A 19,853-nucleotide genomic window follows, 5' to 3' on the forward strand; every position below is an offset into this window, starting at 1 on the left:
CCCCCACAGAAGTCGCAGGAATGTTTTAACTGCGGACATGTAGGACATTTTGCAAGGGAATGCAACGCCCCGCAGAAATCTCAGAGAGGCCAGCAGACAGGCACTCTGACCAGGAACAAAGCAAAGCCAATCCATAGTATAGGGGCGCAGTCAGGACAGACCAATGTGGACGGAACAGACTGACGATGTTCAGGCTCCCCCACTTGGGTCTGTGACACTCTCTGGGACCGATCCAGAAGACCGGTGGTCACGGCGAAAATTCGGGGAAAGTCCATAGAATTACTTTGGGACACAGGAGGGTCCCGCACAACCATTAATTCCTCCACTACACCACAGGCAGACACGTGGCCCACTACAGCCTCAATAACCCTCAGCGGCTTTACAGGTCACTCACAGCAGGGACACATTACAGCCCCTGTATCAATCCAACTAGGGATAATCTCCACCTGACACCCCGTTGTTTTAGTTAATCTGCCCCACACAGCAGAACACATACTGGGCATTGACTTCATGAATGCCCACAGCCTGTCGTTCGATCCAGTAAATCAGTGTGTCTGGTGAATGGCGAAATCAGACAGAGCACCCGCAACGCTCACAGTAGGAAAGTATGCGAACAGGATTAGCGCAGTAGGCGACTATTGTTTTGACCCGACCAAGCTTAGCACGGACAAACAGGTTAGGGCAGTATTGAATAAGCACAGGACAGCATTTGCCAGTCACCGGCACGACTGCGGCAGAATGACTGGACAAGTTGAAATTACAGGACCTGACCCGAGACCACAAAGACAGCACAGATTTCCCCTAGAAGCGGAGGGAGAAATTGGAAAAGTTATAAAGAGCTTATTAGAGCAGGGTGTACTTAAGACAGTAGCCTCGACTAATAATGCCCCTATTTGGCCAGTGAGGAAGCCTGACGGATCATGGCATCTGACCATTGATTATCGGGAACTCAACAAAGTAACCCCAGCAGTAGCCCCCACAGTAGCAACAAGTCCCGAGACCATGCTCAAGCAGGGACTCCACTCCAAGTATTTCACGGTATTGGACATTAGCAACGGCTTTTGGTCAATCCCATTGGCAAAGGCATGCCAGTACAAATTTGCCTTCACATTCAAAGGACAGCAGTATAAGTGGACATGCCTCCCACAAGGATTCCACAATTCCCCCTCCATTTTCCACCGACAGCTGGCAAATGGACTAGCAAAATGTTCCCGACCCGAATGTCTGGTACAGTATGTGGACGACCTATTACTGCAGACAGACACCAAGGCAGAGCACATCACGCTTCTGTCTGAACTCCTGGAACCTCTGACCTCAATCGGATGTAAGGTTAACCCCAGAAAGGCCCAACTATTGGAGAATCAAGTGATGTATTTGGGTACAGTCATCACACATGGCAAACGCGAGATTGAGTTCAAAGGAATTGACTCGATCGTCAAATTGCCCCTTCCCCAAAATGTTTCCACCCTCCGGATGTTTTTAGGACTGGTTGGGTATTGTCGGAACCATATCGATGGTTTTGCGACCAAGGCAGCCCCTCTATCAGACCTCCTTAAGAAAGGAGCTCCTTGGGAATGGCTTCCGCAGCATACAGAGGCTGTGGAAGAGTTAAAGAAAGCCCTTAGCGCAGCACCCGCGCTACAAGTTCCAGACCAACTCTCCCTCTATGCAATTGAGGTAGCTAGCACAGATCTGACCCTCTCGGCCGTGCTCCTTCAGGAACGGCACGAGCAGCTACGACCAGAGGCTTATGCCTCATGACTGTTAGATCCCGTGGAGCAAGGTTTCTCAGCCTGCGAAAGGCAACTGCTTGCGGTATTCTGGGCAGTACAATATTTTTCCTACATTACCGTACTCAACCCCATCACCATTTTGACTGAACACACCCCCTCACAGTTACTTTTAGACGGTCGACTGAAGGACGGTTCAGTGAGCCAGATAAGAGCAGCTAGATGGACACTTCTGTTACAAGGACGGGACATAACAGTTAAACGAACCAAGACCCACACATTTTTAGCGGACAACCTACAGTATCCAGGACTACCCATGAATGTGAAATAGTAGCCCCCCTACACAACACAGGACCCTTCATTGCTAAGACGCCCCCCAGGAAGATCGGGAATACAAGTCAGAGCCCCCAGCCCACGTACACGTGTGCACCCCTACGGATTTATGTGGACGGTTCATCCACAGTTTTAGATGGCGAACGCATTACAGGATGCGGTATTTATGTGGAAGATGCGCAGGAACGCGCACTAGAGGAGATAGCACTAAAGTTACCAGGTCACTTAGGCAGCAGAGCTCGCAGCCATTGCATATATAGTGGACCACCCAGATTCGTTCCCCAGCCCAGCAGAAATTTATTTGGACAGTTTATATGTCTGTAACAGCCTAACAGATTTTCTACCCCTGTGGAGGACAAGGGGTTTTGTCTCCGCGGACGGGAAGCCCCTTCCATCAGCCCCATTACTCCGCCACATCCTAGAGAAGGCAAAGGATAGGACGTATGGCATCATTAAGGTTAGAAGCCACCATCGATCATCCCCCCTGGAAATGTGAAAGCCGATGCATTGGCAAAAGCAGGTTCCAGGTGAGGTCATTTTTGGACACCCCCAGCTAGCGCCCCTGTGAGTTCAGTTCAGATCTCACAGACAGACATAGAAGATTTAATACAGGCACAGAAGCAGGACGAAAATCTCCGGGAGATTTTAAAAGGAAACTTTGTGGCCCAGTACGACAAATTCAAACACGCTTTGACCACACATGAGGGTGTGATATCAAAGACAAGTTGTATGTGGTTCCTGAGACAGACAGGAATCAAATGATTGCCTATTCCATGATGGTCATGGACACCAAGGGATCAACCCTACCACAGCCCACCTTAGACAACTCTGTTGGTGGTCCAATTTAAGAGACGATGTAACGCACTACATCGAAAACTGTTTGATTTGTGCTCAGAATAACCCAGAGAGGTATTCCAAGAAGGCACAACTCAGCCACACTCGCCCCGTTAATGGTCCCTGGACAAACCTCCAGATCGATTTTATAGGACCATTGCCCCCTTGCAGGAATGGCTATAAATATGTTCTGGTGGTCATAGACACGTTTACGAAATGGGTAGAGGCACTCCCATCTCGTACTAACACTGCAAAGACAGCCGCAAAGATCCTGACCCACCACATTTTAACTAGATGGGGATTCCCCAGAAGTAGTGAATCAGATCAGGGATCTCATTTTACAGGACGGGTCATGAAGAACATCCTGACCATCTTCAGCATCAAACAAAAATTTCACATTGCGTATCACCCCCAGTCAAGCGGGATAGTGGAACGCATGAATCGGACTCTAAAATCGACCCTTAGGAAAATGGCACAGGAGAACAATTCAACTTGGGATTCAGTGCTCCCATTATATTTATACAAAACACTGTTTCAGCACCAACAGTTTTCACCCCATACACACTCATGACCGGACGCCCTATGAAAGGTTCAGAATTCCTTTTAGGACTCGACATGACCAGCCCCAAAGTGACGTCCCTCACACACGAGACAGCAGTAAAACAATTAGTTGAGACTGTAAGGGCGGCTCAGCTAGCAGCCGCAGTAAAATTTGGTAAAAAGCGGAAACAGAGCAAGGCCTGTTTCAACAAAAATGTCCACACTACAGAATTTCAGGTTGGGCAACAAGTGATGTTATCCGTATATAACCCCAGCACGTTTTTGGCCCCAAAATTTTCCGGCCCGTACTCAATTTTGGACAAAATCAGCCCGTCTGTATATCGGATAAAGTACCCCAACGGTAAGACTACGTGGTTCCATATTAACCAGTTAAAGGCTTATGGAACACCGTCAAACCACTCACACCATTTCCTGCTAGACCCAGCAGAACACCTCGCCCCGCCCACAAGAGACACATTTCCACCCTCCCCCTCACAGACCAGTTCCTCATCGGACTCGACCTCGACTCCGCCCACTGACTCCAGACCACGCCCCAGAATGCCCACAAGCTGCCACAGCAGAGACAGTGACAGTGACTGTGAGACTGAGGACAGCCACAGCACTCCACCCTACAGCCCCCACTTCAGCGACTTCGACCCCGACTCCACTGACCCCATGGAGATCACTTACCTAAAAACTCCAGACCCACACCCAAACCCACCACCCAACACTGACGACCCGGAAAACGTCCACACAAATTTGGACACCAGTATTTGGCACAGGGACAATTCATACAGACTCGCCCGGAACGACGAGAGGGACCCAAGCTCACCGAATGCGATCACAGCATGCCTGATCCATACAAGGGTATGGGATCTGGGAGAAGAGGGTGACTTGATGTCTGACTCCCAACACGGCAACCCCTTTGCGACCCTGTTCGCAGAGGATAATGAATGAGGTGTCCAGATGATGAAGTAAAATGAACCGCTTGAGAGAAGCACTGTCCTTTCTGATGGAACCTGCAGAATGTTTAATGTTTGTTTGTTCTATGTTTGCCTTTCATTCAGCTCAGAACGCCTAGGAGAATCGGCCCCAAGACCTTTCAGCTGAAAAGTTTGTGACCATCTCACATCTCACAGTACCACTGTGACCAAGATGTTTGTTTCCCCAACCCACCTCATATGGGCCCCCCGCCATATCAGTTGAAATGTCTTCTGATGAATCAATCAATGTTCACGACTTGTCTTCTGTTTACAGATGTTTGTTTTCACATGAATACATTCTTGCCCGTTTGAATCTGGTCGCTCAGGCAGTGGAGAAACGGCACTGAGGACCCGCCCTGTCTGAGGACCACCCCTTTGGTCAGCTAAGCTTGGGTAGAGCACAGCACGCCCTACCCGGGGATTCCACCCAAATCTTACCCATCGCGGCCCACACGCAACCCATTTCGACTGTCTTATTGCTAAAAGTTTGTTTTCCTCTGGTTTCATTTAACGCAGCCCTTTGGTTGCAACCCTCATGCTATTTACATCCAGGAACATTTTGGGATGGTAAATTGCAACACTCTGCGAGACGGCTCGCACTGGTTTAGTAGTTAAGTATATGTCCGGTTCTAAATCCGCTTTTGAAAAAAAGAAATGAGGGAGTCACATGGAGGTGACCACCATAAAGGGAAATTTGGAATAAGAGGACAAATATACTTAAATCAAAGATATTAAGCTGAACACTGACAGATAATATGCTTGATTCCATAGCTTTCGGAGTTCGAGAGAGGAACCGAAGCAACAGCACAGCAAGATCCCAGGAAGGAAGGAAGAGAAGAGAAGAGAGAGAGAAGATGAAGAGCACTCCAATTGCTATGTTTTTAGCTTTTGTGGCATCTGTGTGGTTGCGCGTGGACGCGAACCCCCTTTCCCACAGTACAACGTTTGCTAACTTCTCCCAAACCCAGACCACCCCAGCCCAGTCAATGGTAACAGTACCCGACCTGGTGTACCAGATTTCTGACATGGTACTCCTTGTCGTATGTTATAGAATCACTTTCAGCAATAGCGATCATCTGTATTATAGTCCATACCCTCAGGATGAGGAAATGGAGAAGGTGAGCCTACCGCTCTCGTGCCTCAACAGTGTATAGAGTGAGATCCCCTATTTTTGGATTCCACCAGTCCCCCGAACCCCTGGAAATGTAATCAAGTATTTATTTTACACTCGATGCCTTTGTAAAATAAAGAGATTCTTTCTATTAATGATGTACCTCTGAGCTCGACTGCCGAGTCAGAGAGAATGAAATGTAATGATGCTGTTGTGTGAATGATTAAGGATTTAGAACGTTGTAGGACGTTTAAATATGAGATGAGAGTAGTTTATTGAGGATAGTTAGAGGTTCCCAATTTCAATTGATAATGCATGTCCCCTTTGACATAGCGCCAATCAGAAATTGTTAGATAAAGTTTTTTTGGCATAATTGAGGAAAGTGCAGAGGCCATGGAACTCGCTGAGGTCAGGGAACAGAGACACCGTAGCCACCGAAGTTGGCCATTCCCTCAATACAAAATGGAGGAACGCAAAGCTTGCAGGGTAAAATGGACAAAGTTTGCAGCACAAGCAGGCTGCACCAAGCCAATGTGTATTCTGTCTGCTAAGAGAGCAGACAGCACCGAAACGAACATTCCGCATACTAATGAAGCAATCTCCTGGACAGTTAGCATAGTAATGGTACGATCCCAGGGACAAAGGACACAAATAGGGACGTGATTGCAACATTGTATGGGAAGCCAGACACCCCGGCACCAGCGGAGTTCGAAGACAAAGCACCTGAAGGCCCGCCCAGTAGTCGAGGGACAGCCTCAGTATTGGGGGGATTCAAACAAATCAATTGGGAAAAGACCCAATCGATTCCCAGCAGATAGAGGGTCCGCCCAAAAGGGCGTGAAGCCCTGGGACCTATAAAAGACAGGTCCGAAACTCAGTTCATTCTTCTTGACCAGCCCTCCTCTCTTGACCAGCCCTCTCGACCAGCCTTCACCGAAGAAGACCTTGACCGAGAGAGAGGAGAGGTTCGGACAGCAGCCGCCAGCAAGTAAGTGTCTCACAACGATCGCTACCAGAGATAGACACTCCTGAACCCTTTTAACCCGTACCAACCTGAAGTCTGCGGACCCAGTGCAGAGTAAGAGGCCATTGTCCCCCTGATCCGGCAGTTCCTTATTCAGATAAGTATTGGTCTATTTAGTGGTAGGAATAGTTTAGTCATCTTAGCGTGTGCATGAGTAGTTTATAATTGTATTATAATAAACTCATTTGTTTGAACTTACTAATTGGCGTATGGTTTTATTGCTTTGAACTTGACCTTGAAACTTGTGGCGGTATCTTAACGATACCTGGCGTCTCCAGAGCTAAGGAGCGAAACAGAGCCAAATTGAGTGTTAAGCACACTCACCCAGAACGAGCAACACCATACACTGTGTTTGAAGCAGACAGCCACCTTTACCATTTCCTTAGGGTTCCCTTTGGCGTCACCAATGGGGTCTCGGTATTCCAATGGGAGATGGACCGAACGGTTGACCGGTACGGGCTGCGGGCCACTTTCCCGTACCTGGACAACGTCACCATCTGCTGCCACGACCAGCAGGACCACGACGCTAACCTTTCCAAATTTCTCCACACCACCACACTCCTCAACCTAACTTACAACAAGGAGAAGTGCGTGTTCAGCACAAACTGATTAGCCATTCTCAGCTATGTAGTTGAGAACGGAGTTCTGGGGCCTGACCCCGACTGCATGCGCCCCCTCATGGAACTCCCCCTTCCCCACTACCCCAAGGTCCTCAAACGATGCCTGGGGTTCTTTTCGTACTACGCCCAGTGGGTCCCTAACTATGCGAACAAGGCCCGCCCACTCATTCAATCCACTGTTTTCCCACTGAGGGCCGAGGCTCACCAGGCCTTCAACCGTATCAAGGCCGACATCGCCAAGGCCGCGATGCACGCGGTCAACGAGACGCTCCCCTTCCAAGTCGAGAGCGATGCATCAGATGTCGCTCTGGCCGCCACCCTCAACCAGGCAGGCAGGCCTGTGGTATTCTTTTCCCGCACCATTCATGCCTCCGAAATTCGGCACTCCTCCGTCGAAAAGGAGGCCCAAGCGATCGTTAAAGCTGTGCGACATTGGAGGCATGACCTGGCCGGCAGGAGATTCACTCTCCTCACTGACCAACGGTCGGTTGCCTTCATGTTTAACAACACACAGCGGGGCAAGATCAGAAATTATAAGATCTTGCGATGGAGGATCGAGCTCTCCACCTTTAATTACGAGATTTCTTATCGCGCCGGTAAGCTCAACGAGCCCCCCCCGATGCCCTATCCCGAGGTACATGTGCCAGCGCACAAGTGGACTGACTCTGGACACTGGGTGATGATCTCTGTCACCCAGGAGTCACCCGCTTTTACCACTTCATTAAGGCCCGCAAACTGCCCTACTCCATCGAGGAAGTCAGGGCTATTACCAGAGACTGCAGGTCTGCACGAAGTGCAAACCGCACTTCTACCGGCCAGACCATGCACGCCTGGTGAAGGCCTTCCGCCCCTTTGAACGCCTCAGCGTGAACTTCAAAGGGCCCTCCCCTCCACGTATTTTCTTAATGTGGTCAACGAGTATTCCCGATTCCCCTTCGCCATTCCATGCCCCGATATGATGTCTGCCACCATCTTCACTCTGTTCGGTTTCCCCGCCTACATCCACAGCGACCGGGGATCCTCATTTATGAGCGATGAGCTGCGCCAGAGGCTCAACAGAGGCATTTCCTCGAGCAGGACGACCAGCTACAACCCCAGGGGAAACGGGCAGGTGGAGCGGGAGAATGGGACGGTCTGGAGGGCCGTCCAGCTGGCCCTACGGTCCTGAAATCCCCCGGCCTCCCGCTGGCAGGAGGACCTCCCCCAACCCACTTCACTCCATTTGGTCGCTCCTGTGCACTGCGACTAGCAAAACCCCCCATGAACGTCTCTTTGCCTTCCCAGGATGTCCACTTCCGGGGTTTTCGCTCCCAACATGGCTGGCAGCTCCAGGACCCGTTCTCCTCCGCAAGCACATGCGGCTCCACAAGGCGGACCCGTTGGTTGAGAGGGTACAGCTACTCCACGCAAACCCACAGTTTGCCTACGTAGCGTACCCCGACAGACGCCAAGACACAGTCTCCCTCAGGGATCTGGCACCAGCTGGGTCCCCACACAGCCCCCCCTCTGCCCCAGCACCACACCCCCTCCCCCCAGTGCACCCAACCGCAGCCCCCGCTCCAGGACAATCCGTCCTCCCCTTGCTCCCACCCGGCGATGGAGGATTTCAACACGCTCTCGGAGTCACCGAAGACCAAGCCGACGCCTGAGTCGCCACCAGCACTGCGGCGCTCTCAACGACAGATCAAGGCACCCGATCGTCTAAATTTGTAACCTTCTCTGTAATTTAAAAACCTATCTGTATGTATATAGTTTTCCACCACCCCCCCATGCTGGACTCATTTTTAACAGGGGGTGAATGTGATAGGCACCACTGTTGTATTATAGTGTATATATCAGTATTACGCTGAGGCCCCTGTTCTACTGGTACGGGGGTAGATCACTGCCTGCTGGCTCCGCCCAGTAGGCGGAGTATAAATGTGTGGGCTCTCCGAGCTGCAGCCATTTCGCCAGCTGCTGTCGGAGGCCAACATCTCTGTGCAATAAAGCCTCGATTACTCTCCACTCTCATCTCGTCGTAATTGATAGTGTATCAGTGATCAGCCATTGATTGGTGTTGTGACACATGTCCAAGGTGTGGAAAATCACAGGATGTTGTTGAAGGTGATCTTTGCTAAGGATTGCTGTTTCGCATTTTTATTCTGACTCTATGATCTCCACATCAGACATAAATTTGAGTTCACACATAATAGAAAAGTTTGCTTTGAACTGCCTTATGTTTTTGACAGCGTTTCTTCCAGAAAAGTTTATAACTATGATGAATTATTCATAATCCCATGAAAAAATGTTTGGACGTCATCTGAAGCTACAATGCTTAATTATCTTGTCTACCCTCCTGGTCAACACTGATGACACTCATCAAACCTCCACAAATTCTGCTCCCTAACCCTCCCTCTCGCTGCCAAACCTTCCTCTTGACAAACCTCCTATTCCCTGCCCCTCCTATTCATTAATTCGCTCCCCCAGACTCTCGCTGTGAGCGGGGGATGGTGACATGCACCGTGTGAGTCAGTCAGACCTGCCTCGGAGCAGGCGTAGCTTTGAGGTAGTTTTGTGGCAGTAAACTGACAGCTGGAGTGGTGGTGAGAGGGAGGGTCAACAAGAGAGAAGATTGGCAGAAACTGGGATGGTCAGTGAGAGGGAGGTCGGCAAATGGGTGGGTTGACACGGACCTGGAGGATCAGCGAGAAGTCAGGTCATTGAGAGGGATGGTCAGAAGCAAGCCAAATGGTTGATGACAAGCCAGAGGGTCAGCAGCAAGAGGGAAGGCCAGCAACGAGAGGGTGGGACAACAGCGAGAGGGTGAGTCAGCAGAGAGGGTGGGTCAGCAGAGAGGGTGGGTCGGCAACGAGAGGGTGGGACAACAGCGAGAGGGTGGGTCAGCAGAGAGGGTGGGTCAGCAGCAAGAGGGTGGGACAGCAGCAAGAGGGCGGGTCAGAGAGAGGGCGGGAACAGCAGAGAGAGGGCGGGACAGCAGAGAGAGAGTGGGAGAGCAGCGAGAGGGTGGGACAGCAGAGAGAGGGCGGGTCAGAGAGAGGGTGGGTCAGAGAGAGGGCGGGAGAGTAGCGAGAGGGTGGGACAGCAGCGAGAGGGTGGGACAGCAGCGAGAGGGCGGGGCAGCAGCAAGAGGGTGGGTCAGAGAGGGGGCGGGACAGCAGAGAGAGGGCGGGTCAGAGAGAGGGTGGGTCAGAGAGAGGGCGGGACAGCAGAGAGAGGGTGGGGCAGCAGAGAGAGGGCGGGTCAGAGAGAGGGCGGGACAGCAGAGAGGGGGCAGGGCAGCAGTGAGAGGGTGGGACAGCAGCGAGAGGGCGGGACAGCAGCGAGAGGGCGGGACAGCAGCGAGAGGGCGGGGCAGCAGCGAGAGGGCGGGACAGCAGCGAGAGGGCGGGACAGCAGCGAGAGGGCGGGACAGAGAGAGGGCGGGACAGCAGAGAGAGGGCGGGGCAACAGAGAGAGGGCGGGTCAGAGAGAGGGTGGGACAGAGAGAGGGCGGGTCAGAGAGAGGGCGGGACAGCAGAGAGAGGGCGGGACAGCAGAGAGAGGGTGGGACAGCAGAGAAAGGGCGGGGCAGCAGTGAGAGGGTGGGACAGCAGAGAGAGGGTGGGACAGCAGCGAGAGGGCGGGACAGCAGAGAGAGGGCGGGACAGCAGCAAGAGGGCGGGTCAGCAGCGAGAGGGTGCGACAGCAGAGAGAGGGCTGGACAGAGGGTGGGTCAGAGAGAGGGCGGGGCAGCAGAGAGAGGGCGGGACAGCAGAGAGGGGGCGGGACAGCAGAGAGAGGGCGGGACAGCAGCAAGAGGGCGGGTCAGAGAGAGGGCGGGGCAGCAGAGAGAGGGCGGGACAGCAGCGAGAGGGCGGGGCAGCAGCGAGAGGGTGGGACAGCAGCGAGAGGGTGGGACAGCAGCGAGAGGGCGGGGCAGCAGAGAGAGGGCGGGACAGCAGCAAGAGGGCGGGGCAGCAGCGAGAGGGCGGGTCAGCAGCGAGAGGGCGGGACAGAGAGAGGGCGGGACAGCAGAGAGAGGGCGGGACAGCAGCAAGAGGGCGGGTCAGAGAGAGGGCGGGACAGCAGAGAGAGGGCGGGACAGCAGCAAGAGTGCGGGTCAGAGAGAGGGCGGGACAGCAGAGAGAGGGTGGGACAGCAGCAAGAGGGCGGGTCAGAGAGGGGGCGGGACAGCAGAGAGAGGGCGGGACAGCAGCGAGAGGGCGGGACAGCAGAGGGAGGGCGGGAGAGCAGTGAGAGGGCGGGGCAGCAGAGAGAGGGCGGGGCAGAGAGAGGGTGGGTCAGAGAGAGGGCGGGAGAGTAGCGAGAGGGTGGGACAGCAGCGAGAGGGTGGGACAGCAGCGAGAGGGCGGGGCAGCAGCAAGAGGGCGGGTCAGAGAGGGGGCGGGACAGCAGAGAGAGGGCGGGTCAGAGAGAGGGTGGGTCAGAGAGAGGGCGGGACAGCAGAGAGAGGGTGGGGCAGCAGAGAGAGGGCGGGTCAGAGAGAGGGCGGGACAGCAGAGAGAGGGCGGGGCAGCAGTGAGAGGGTGGGACAGCAGCGAGAGGGCGGGACAGCAGCGAGAGGGCGGGACAGCAGCGAGAGGGCGGGGCAGCAGCGAGAGGGCGGGACAGCAGCGAGAGGGCGGGACAGAGAGAGGGCGGGACAGCAGAGAGAGGGCGGGGCAACAGAGAGAGGGCGGGTCAGAGAGAGGGCGGGACAGAGAGAGGGCGGGTCAGAGAGAGGGCGGGACAGCAGAGAGAGGGCGGGACAGCAGAGAGAGGGTGGGACAGCAGAGAGAGGCGGGACAGCAGAGAGAGGGCGGGGCAGCAGAGAGAGGGCGGGTCAGAGAGAGGGCGGGACAGCAGCAAGAGGGCGGGTCAGCAGCGAGAGGGTGGGACAGCAGAGAGGGTGCTGGACAGAGAGAGGGTGGGTCAGAGAGAGGGCGGGGCAGCAGAGAGAGTGCGGGACAGCAGAGAGGGGGTGGGACAGCAGAGAGAGGGCAGGACAGCAGCAAGAGGGCGGGTCAGAGAGAGGGCGGGACAGCAGAGAGAGGGCGGGACAGCAGCAAGAGGGCGGGTCAGAGAGGGGGGCGGGACAGCAGAGAGAGGGCGGGACAGCAGCGAGAGGGCGGGACAGCAGAGAGAGGGCGGGAGAACAGCGAGAGGGCGGTGCAGCAGAGAGTGGGCGGGTCAGAGAGAGGGTGGGTCAGAGAGAGGGCGGGAGAGTAGTGAGAGGGTGGGACAGCAGCGAGAGGGTGGGACAGCAGCGAGAGGGCGGGGCAGCAGCAAGAGGGCGGGTCAGAGAGGGGGCGGGACAGCAGAGAGAGGGCGGGTCAGAGAGAGGGTGGGTCAGAGAGAGGGCGGGACAGCAGAGAGAGGGTGGGGCAGCAGAGAGAGGGCGGGACAGCAGAGAGAGGGCGGGGCAGCAGTGAGAGGGTGGGACAGCAGCGAGAGGGCGGGACAGCAGCGAGAGGGCAGGACAGCAGTGAGAGGGCGGGACAGAGAGAGGGCGGGGCAACAGAGAGAGGGCGGGTCAGAGAGAGGGCGGGACAGAGAGAGGGCGGGTCAGAGAGAGGGCGGGACAGCAGAGAGAGGGCGGGACAGCAGAGAGAGGGTGGGACAGCAGAGAGAGGCGGGACAGCAGAGAGAGGGCGGGACAGCAGCAAGAGGGCGGGTCAGCAGCGAGAGGGCTGGACAGAGAGTGGGTCAGAGAGAGGGCGGGGCAGCAGAGAGAGGGCGGGACAGCAGAGAGGGGGCGGGACAGCAGAGAGAGGGCGGGACAGCAGCAAGAGGGCGGGTCAGAGAGAGGGCGGGGCAGCAGAGAGAGGGCGGGACAGCAGCGAGAGGGCGGGGCAGCAGCGAGAGGGTGGGACAGCAGCGAGAGGGCGGGACAGCAGAGAGAGGGCGGGACAGCAGCAAGAGGGCGGGTCAGCAGCGAGAGGGTGCGACAGCAGAGAGAGGGCTGGACAGAGGGTGGGTCAGAGAGAGGGCGGGGCAGCAGAGAGAGGGCGGGACAGCAGAGAGGGGGCGGGACAGCAGAGAGAGGGCGGGGACAGCAGCAAGAGGGCGGGTCAGAGAGAGGGCAAGGCAGCAGAGAGAGGGCGGGACAGCAGCGAGAGGGCGGGGCAGCAGCGAGAGGGTGGGACAGCAGCGAGAGGGTGGGACAGCAGCGAGAGGGCGGGGCAGCAGAGAGAGGGCGGGACAGCAGCAAGAGGGCGGGGCAGCAGCGAGAGGGCGGGTCAGCAGCGAGAGGGCGGGACAGAGAGAGGGCGGGACAGCAGAGAGAGGACGGGACAGCAGCAAGAGGGCGGGTCAGAGAGAGGGCGGGACAGCAGAGAGAGGGCGGGACAGCAGCAAGAGTGCGGGTCAGAGAGAGGGCGGGACAGCAGAGAGAGGGTGGGACAGCAGCAAGAGGGCGGGTCAGAGAGGGGGCGGGACAGCAGAGAGAGGGCGGGACAGCAGCGAGAGGGCGGGACAGCAGAGAGAGGGCGGGAGAGCAGTGAGAGGGCGGGGCAGCAGAGAGAGGGCGGGGCAGAGAGAGGGTGGGTCAGAGAGAGGGCGGGAGAGTAGCGAGAGGGTGGGACAGCAGCGAGAGGGTGGGACAGCAGCGAGAGGGCGGGGCAGCAGCAAGAGGGCGGGTCAGAGAGGGGGCGGGACAGCAGAGAGAGGGCGGGTCAGAGAGAGGGTGGGTCAGAGAGAGGGCGGGACAGCAGAGAGAGGGTGGGGCAGCAGAGAGAGGGCGGGTCAGAGAGAGGGCGGGACAGCAGAGAGAGGGCGGGGCAGCAGTGAGAGGGTGGGACAGCAGCGAGAGGGCGGGACAGCAGCGAGAGGGCGGGACAGCAGCGAGAGGGCGGGGCAGCAGCGAGAGGGCAGGACAGCAGCGAGAGGGCGGGACAGCAGCGAGAGGGCGGGACAGAGAGAGGGCGGGACAGCAGAGAGAGGGCGGGGCAACAGAGAGAGGGCGGGTCAGAGAGAGGGTGGGACAGAGAGAGGGCGGGTCAGAGAGAGGGCGGGACAGCAGAGAGAGGGCGGGACAGTAGAGAGAGGGTGGGACAGCAGAGAGAGGCGGGACAGCAGAGAGAGGGTGGGGCAGCAGAGAGAGGGCGGGTCAGAGAGAGGGCGGGACAGCAGCAAGAGGGCGGGTCAGCAGCGAGAGGGTGGGACAGCAGAGAGGGGGCTGGACAGAGAGAGGGTGGGTCAGAGAGAGGGCGGGGCAGCAGAGAGAGTGCGGGACAGCAGAGAGGGGGCGGGACAGCAGAGAGAGGGCAGGACAGCAGCAAGAGGGCGGGTCAGAGAGAGGGCGGGACAGCAGAGAGAGGGCGGGACAGCAGCAAGAGGGCGGGTCAGAGAGGGGGCGGGACAGCAGAGAGAGGGCGGGACAGCAGCGAGAGGGCGGGACAGCAGAGAGAGGGCGGGAGAACAGCGAGAGGGCGGTGCAGCAGAGAGAGGGCGGGTCAGAGAGAGGGTGGGTCAGAGAGAGGGCGGGAGAGTAGCGAGAGGGTGGGACAGCAGCGAGAGGGTGGGACAGCAGCGAGAGGGCGGGGCAGCAGCAAGAGGGCGGGGCAGCAGCAAGAGGGCGGGTCAGAGAGGGGGCGGGACAGCAGAGAGAGGGCGGGTCAGAGAGAGGGTGGGTCAGAGAGAGGGCGGGACAGCAGAGAGAGGGTGGGGCAGCAGAGAGAGGGCGGGTCAGAGAGAGGGCGGGACAGCAGAGAGAGGGCGGGGCAGCAGTGAGAGGGTGGGACAGCAGCGAGAGGGCGGGACAGCAGCGAGAGGGCGGGACAGCAGTGAGAGGGCGGGACAGAGAGAGGGCGGGACAGCAGAGAGAGGGCGGGGCAACAGAGAGAGGGTGGGTCAGAGAGAGGGCGGGACAGAGAGAGGGCGGGTCAGAGAGAGGGCGGGACAGCAGAGAGAGGGCGGGACAGCAGAGAGAGGGTGGGACAGCAGGGAGAGGGCGGGACAGCAGAGAGAGGGTGGGACAGCAGAGAGAGGCGGGACAGCAGAGAGAGGGCGGGGCAGCAGAGAGAGGGCGGGTCAGAGAGAGGGCGGGACAGCAGCAAGAGGGCGGGTCAGCAGCGAGAGGGTGGGACAGCAGAGAGGGTGCTGGACAGAGAGAGGGTGGGTCAGAGAGAGGGCGGGGCAGCAGAGAGAGTGCGGGACAGCAGAGAGGGGGTGGGACAGCAGAGAGAGGGCAGGACAGCAGCAAGAGGGCGGGTCAGAGAGAGGGCGGGACAGCAGAGAGAGGGCGGGACAGCAGCAAGAGGGCGGGTCAGAGAGGGGGCGGGACAGCAGAGAGAGGGCGGGACAGCAGCGAGAGGGCGGGACAGCAGAGAGAGGGCGGGAGAACAGCGAGAGGGCGGTGCAGCAGAGAGTGGGCGGGTCAGAGAGAGGGTGGGTCAGAGAGAGGGCGGGAGAGTAGTGAGAGGGTGGGACAGCAGCGAGAGGGTGGGACAGCAGCGAGAGGGCGGGGCAGCAGCAAGAGGGCGGGTCAGAGAGGGGGCGGGACAGCAGAGAGAGGGCGGGTCAGAGAGAGGGTGGGTCAGAGAGAGGGTGGGACAGCAGAGAGAGGGTGGGGCAGCAGAGAGAGGGCGGGACAGCAGAGAGAGGGCGGGGCAGCAGTGAGAGGGTGGGACAGCAGCGAGAGGGCGGGACAGCAGCGAGAGGGCAGGACAGCAGTGAGAGGGCGGGACAGAGAGAGGGCGGGGCAACAGAGAGAGGGCGGGTCAGAGAGAGGGCGGGACAGAGAGAGGGCGGGTCAGAGAGAGGGCGGGACAGCAGAGAGAGGGCGGGACAGCAGAGAGAGGGTGGGACAGCAGAGAGAGGCGGGACAGCAGAGAGAGGGCGGGACAGCAGCAAGAGGGCGGGTCAGCAGCGAGAGGGCTGGACAGAGAGTGGGTCAGAGAGAGGGCGGGGCAGCAGAGAGAGGGCGGGACAGCAGAGAGGGGGCGGGACAGCAGAGAGAGGGCGGGACAGCAGCAAGAGGGCGGGTCAGAGAGAGGGCGGGGCAGCAGAGAGAGGGCGGGACAGCAGCGAGAGGGCGGGGCAGCAGCGAGAGGGTGGGACAGCAGCGAGAGGGCGGGACAGCAGAGAGAGGGCGGGACAGCAGCAAGAGGGCGGGTCAGCAGCGAGAGGGTGCGACAGCAGAGAGAGGGCTGGACAGAGGGTGGGTCAGAGAGAGGGCGGGGCAGCAGAGAGAGGGCGGGACAGCAGAGAGGGGGCGGGACAGCAGAGAGAGGGCGGGACAGCAGCAAGAGGGCGGGTCAGAGAGAGGGCAAGGCAGCAGAGAGAGGGCGGGACAGCAGCGAGAGGGCGGGGCAGCAGCGAGAGGGTGGGACAGCAGCGAGAGGGTGGGACAGCAGCGAGAGGGCGGGGCAGCAGAGAGAGGGCGGGACAGCAGCAAGAGGGCGGGGCAGCAGCGAGAGGGCGGGTCAGCAGCGAGAGGGCGGGACAGAGAGAGGGCGGGACAGCAGAGAGAGGACGGGACAGCAGCAAGAGGGCGGGTCAGAGAGAGGGCGGGACAGCAGAGAGAGGGCGGGACAGCAGCAAGAGTGCGGGTCAGAGAGAGGGCGGGACAGCAGAGAGAGGGTGGGACAGCAGCAAGAGGGCGGGTCAGAGAGGGGGCGGGACAGCAGAGAGAGGGCGGGACAGCAGCGAGAGGGCGGGACAGCAGAGAGAGGGCGGGAGAGCAGTGAGAGGGCGGGGCAGCAGAGAGAGGGCGGGGCAGAGAGAGGGCGGGTCAGAGAGAGGGCGGGAGAGTAGCGAGAGGGTGGGACAGCAGCGAGAGGGTGGGACAGCAGCGAGAGGGCGGGGCAGCAGCAAGAGGGCGGGTCAGAGAGGGGGCGGGACAGCAGAGAGAGGGCGGGTCAGAGAGAGGGTGGGTCAGAGAGAGGGCGGGACAGCAGAGAGAGGGTGGGGCAGCAGAGAGAGGGCGGGTCAGAGAGAGGGCGGGACAGCAGAGAGAGGGCGGGGCAGCAGTGAGAGGGTGGGACAGCAGCGAGAGGGCGGGACAGCAGCGAGAGGGCGGGACAGCAGCGAGAGGGCGGGGGCAGCAGCGAGAGGGCAGGACAGCAGCGAGAGGGCGGGACAGCAGCGAGAGGGCGGGACAGAGAGAGGGCGGGACAGCAGAGAGAGGGCGGGGCAACAGAGAGAGGGCGGGTCAGAGAGAGGGTGGGACAGAGAGAGGGCGGGTCAGAGAGAGGGCGGGACAGCAGAGAGAGGGCGGGACAGCAGAGAGAGGGTGGGACAGCAGAGAGAGGCGGGACAGCAGAGAGAGGGTGGGGCAGCAGAGAGAGGGCGGGTCAGAGAGAGGGCGGGACAGCAGCAAGAGGGCGGGTCAGCAGCGAGAGGGTGGGACAGCAGAGAGGGGGCTGGACAGAGAGAGGGTGGGTCAGAGAGAGGGCGGGGCAGCAGAGAGAGTGCGGGACAGCAGAGAGGGGGCGGGACAGCAGAGAGAGGGCAGGACAGCAGCAAGAGGGCGGGTCAGAGAGAGGGCGGGACAGCAGAGAGAGGGCGGGACAGCAGCAAGAGGGCGGGTCAGAGAGGGGGCGGGACAGCAGAGAGAGGGCGGGACAGCAGCGAGAGGGCGGGACAGCAGAGAGAGGGCGGGAGAACAGCGAGAGGGCGGTGCAGCAGAGAGAGGGCGGGTCAGAGAGAGGGTGGGTCAGAGAGAGGGCGGGAGAGTAGCGAGAGGGTGGGACAGCAGCGAGAGGGTGGGACAGCAGCGAGAGGGCGGGGCAGCAGCAAGAGGGCGGGGCAGCAGCAAGAGGGCGGGTCAGAGAGGGGGCGGGACAGCAGAGAGAGGGCGGGTCAGAGAGAGGGTGGGTCAGAGAGAGGGCGGGACAGCAGAGAGAGGGTGGGGCAGCAGAGAGAGGGCGGGTCAGAGAGAGGGCGGGACAGCAGAGAGAGGGCGGGGCAGCAGTGAGAGGGTGGGACAGCAGCGAGAGGGCGGGACAGCAGCGAGAGGGCGGGACAGCAGTGAGAGGGCGGGACAGAGAGAGGGCGGGACAGCAGAGAGAGGGCGGGGCAACAGAGAGAGGGTGGGTCAGAGAGAGGGCGGGACAGAGAGAGGGCGGGTCAGAGAGAGGGCGGGACAGCAGAGAGAGGGCGGGACAGCAGAGAGAGGGTGGGACAGCAGAGAGAGGCGGGACAGCAGAGAGAGGGCGGGACAGCAGCAAGAGGGCGGGTCAGCAGCGAGAGGGCTGGACAGAGAGTGGGTCAGAGAGAGGGCGGGGCAGCAGAGAGAGGGCGGGACAGCAGAGAGGGGGCGGGACAGCAGAGAGAGGGCGGGACAGCAGCAAGAGGGCGGGTCAGAGAGAGGGCGGGGCAGCAGAGAGAGGGCGGGACAGCAGCGAGAGGGCGGGGCAGCAGCGAGAGGGTGGGACAGCAGCGAGAGGGCGGGGCAGCAGAGAGAGGGCGGGACAGCAGCAAGAGGGCGGGTCAGAGAGAGGACGGGGCAGCAGAGAGAGGGCGGGACAGCAGCGAGAGGGCGGGGCAGCAGCGAGGGGGTGGGACAGAGAGAGGGCGGGGCAGCAGAGAGAGGGCGGGACAGCAGCGAGAGGGCGGGGCAGCAGCGAGAGGGTGGGACAGCAGCGAGAGGGCGGGGCAGCAGAGAGAGGGCGGGACAGCAGAGAGAGGGCGGGACAGCAGCAAGAGGGCGGGTCAGAGAGAGGGCGGGACAGCAGAGAGAGGGCGGGACAGCAGCAAGAGGGCGGGTCAGAGAGGGGGCGGGACAGCAGAGAGAGGGCGGGACAGCAGCGAGAGGGCGGGACAGCAGAGAGAGGGCGGGGCAGCAGAGAGAGGGCGGGGCAGAGAGAGGGTGGGTCAGAGAGAGGGCGGGAGAGTAGCGAGAGGGCGAGGAAGCAGAGAGAGGGCGGGACAGCAGCAAGAGGGCGGGGCAGCAGCGAGAGTGCGGGTCAGCAGCGAGAGGGCGGGACAGAGAGAGGGTGGGTCAGAGAGAGGGCGGGGCAGCAGAGGGAGGGCTGGACAACAGCAAGAGGGCGGGTCAGAGAGAGGGCGGGACAGCAGAGAGAGGGCGGGAAAGCAGAGAGAGGGCGGGACAGCAGCAAGAGGGCGGGTCAGAGAGAGGGCGGGACAGCAGAGAGAGGGCGGGAGAGCAGCGAGAGGGCGGGGCAGCAGGGAGAGGGCGGAGCAGCAGAGGGAGGACGGGGCAGCAGAGAGAGGGAGGGAGAGCAGCGAGAGGGCGGGGCAGCAGCGAGAGGGTGGGACAGCAGCGAGAGGGCGGGACAGCAGAGAGAGGGCGGGACAGCAGAGAGAGGGCGGGACAGCAGAGAGAGGGCGGGTCAGAGAGAGGGCGGGACAGCAGAGAGAGGGTGGGACAGCAGCAAGAGGGCAGGACAGCCGAGAGAGGGCGGGAGAGCAGAGAGGGCGGGTCAGAGAGAGGGCGGGACAGCAGAGAGAGGGCGGGACAGCAGGGAGAGGGCGGGACAGCAGAGAAAGGGCAGGAGAGCAGAGAGAGGGCGAGTCAGAGAGAGGGCGGGACAGCAGAGAGAGGGCGGGACAGCAGAGAGAGGGCGGGACAGCAGAGAGAGGACAGGAGAGCAGAGAGAGGGCGGGTCAGAGAGAGGGCGGGACAGCAGAGAGAGGGCGGGACAGCAGAGGGAGGGCGGGACAGCAGAGAGAGGGCAGGAGAGCAGAGAGAGGGCGGGTCAGAGAGAGGGCGGGACAGCAGAGAGAGGGTGGGAC

Source organism: Scyliorhinus canicula, chromosome 6 (genome assembly GCF_902713615.1).
Source record: "Scyliorhinus canicula chromosome 6, sScyCan1.1, whole genome shotgun sequence".
Lineage (NCBI taxonomy): Eukaryota > Metazoa > Chordata > Chondrichthyes > Carcharhiniformes > Scyliorhinidae > Scyliorhinus > Scyliorhinus canicula.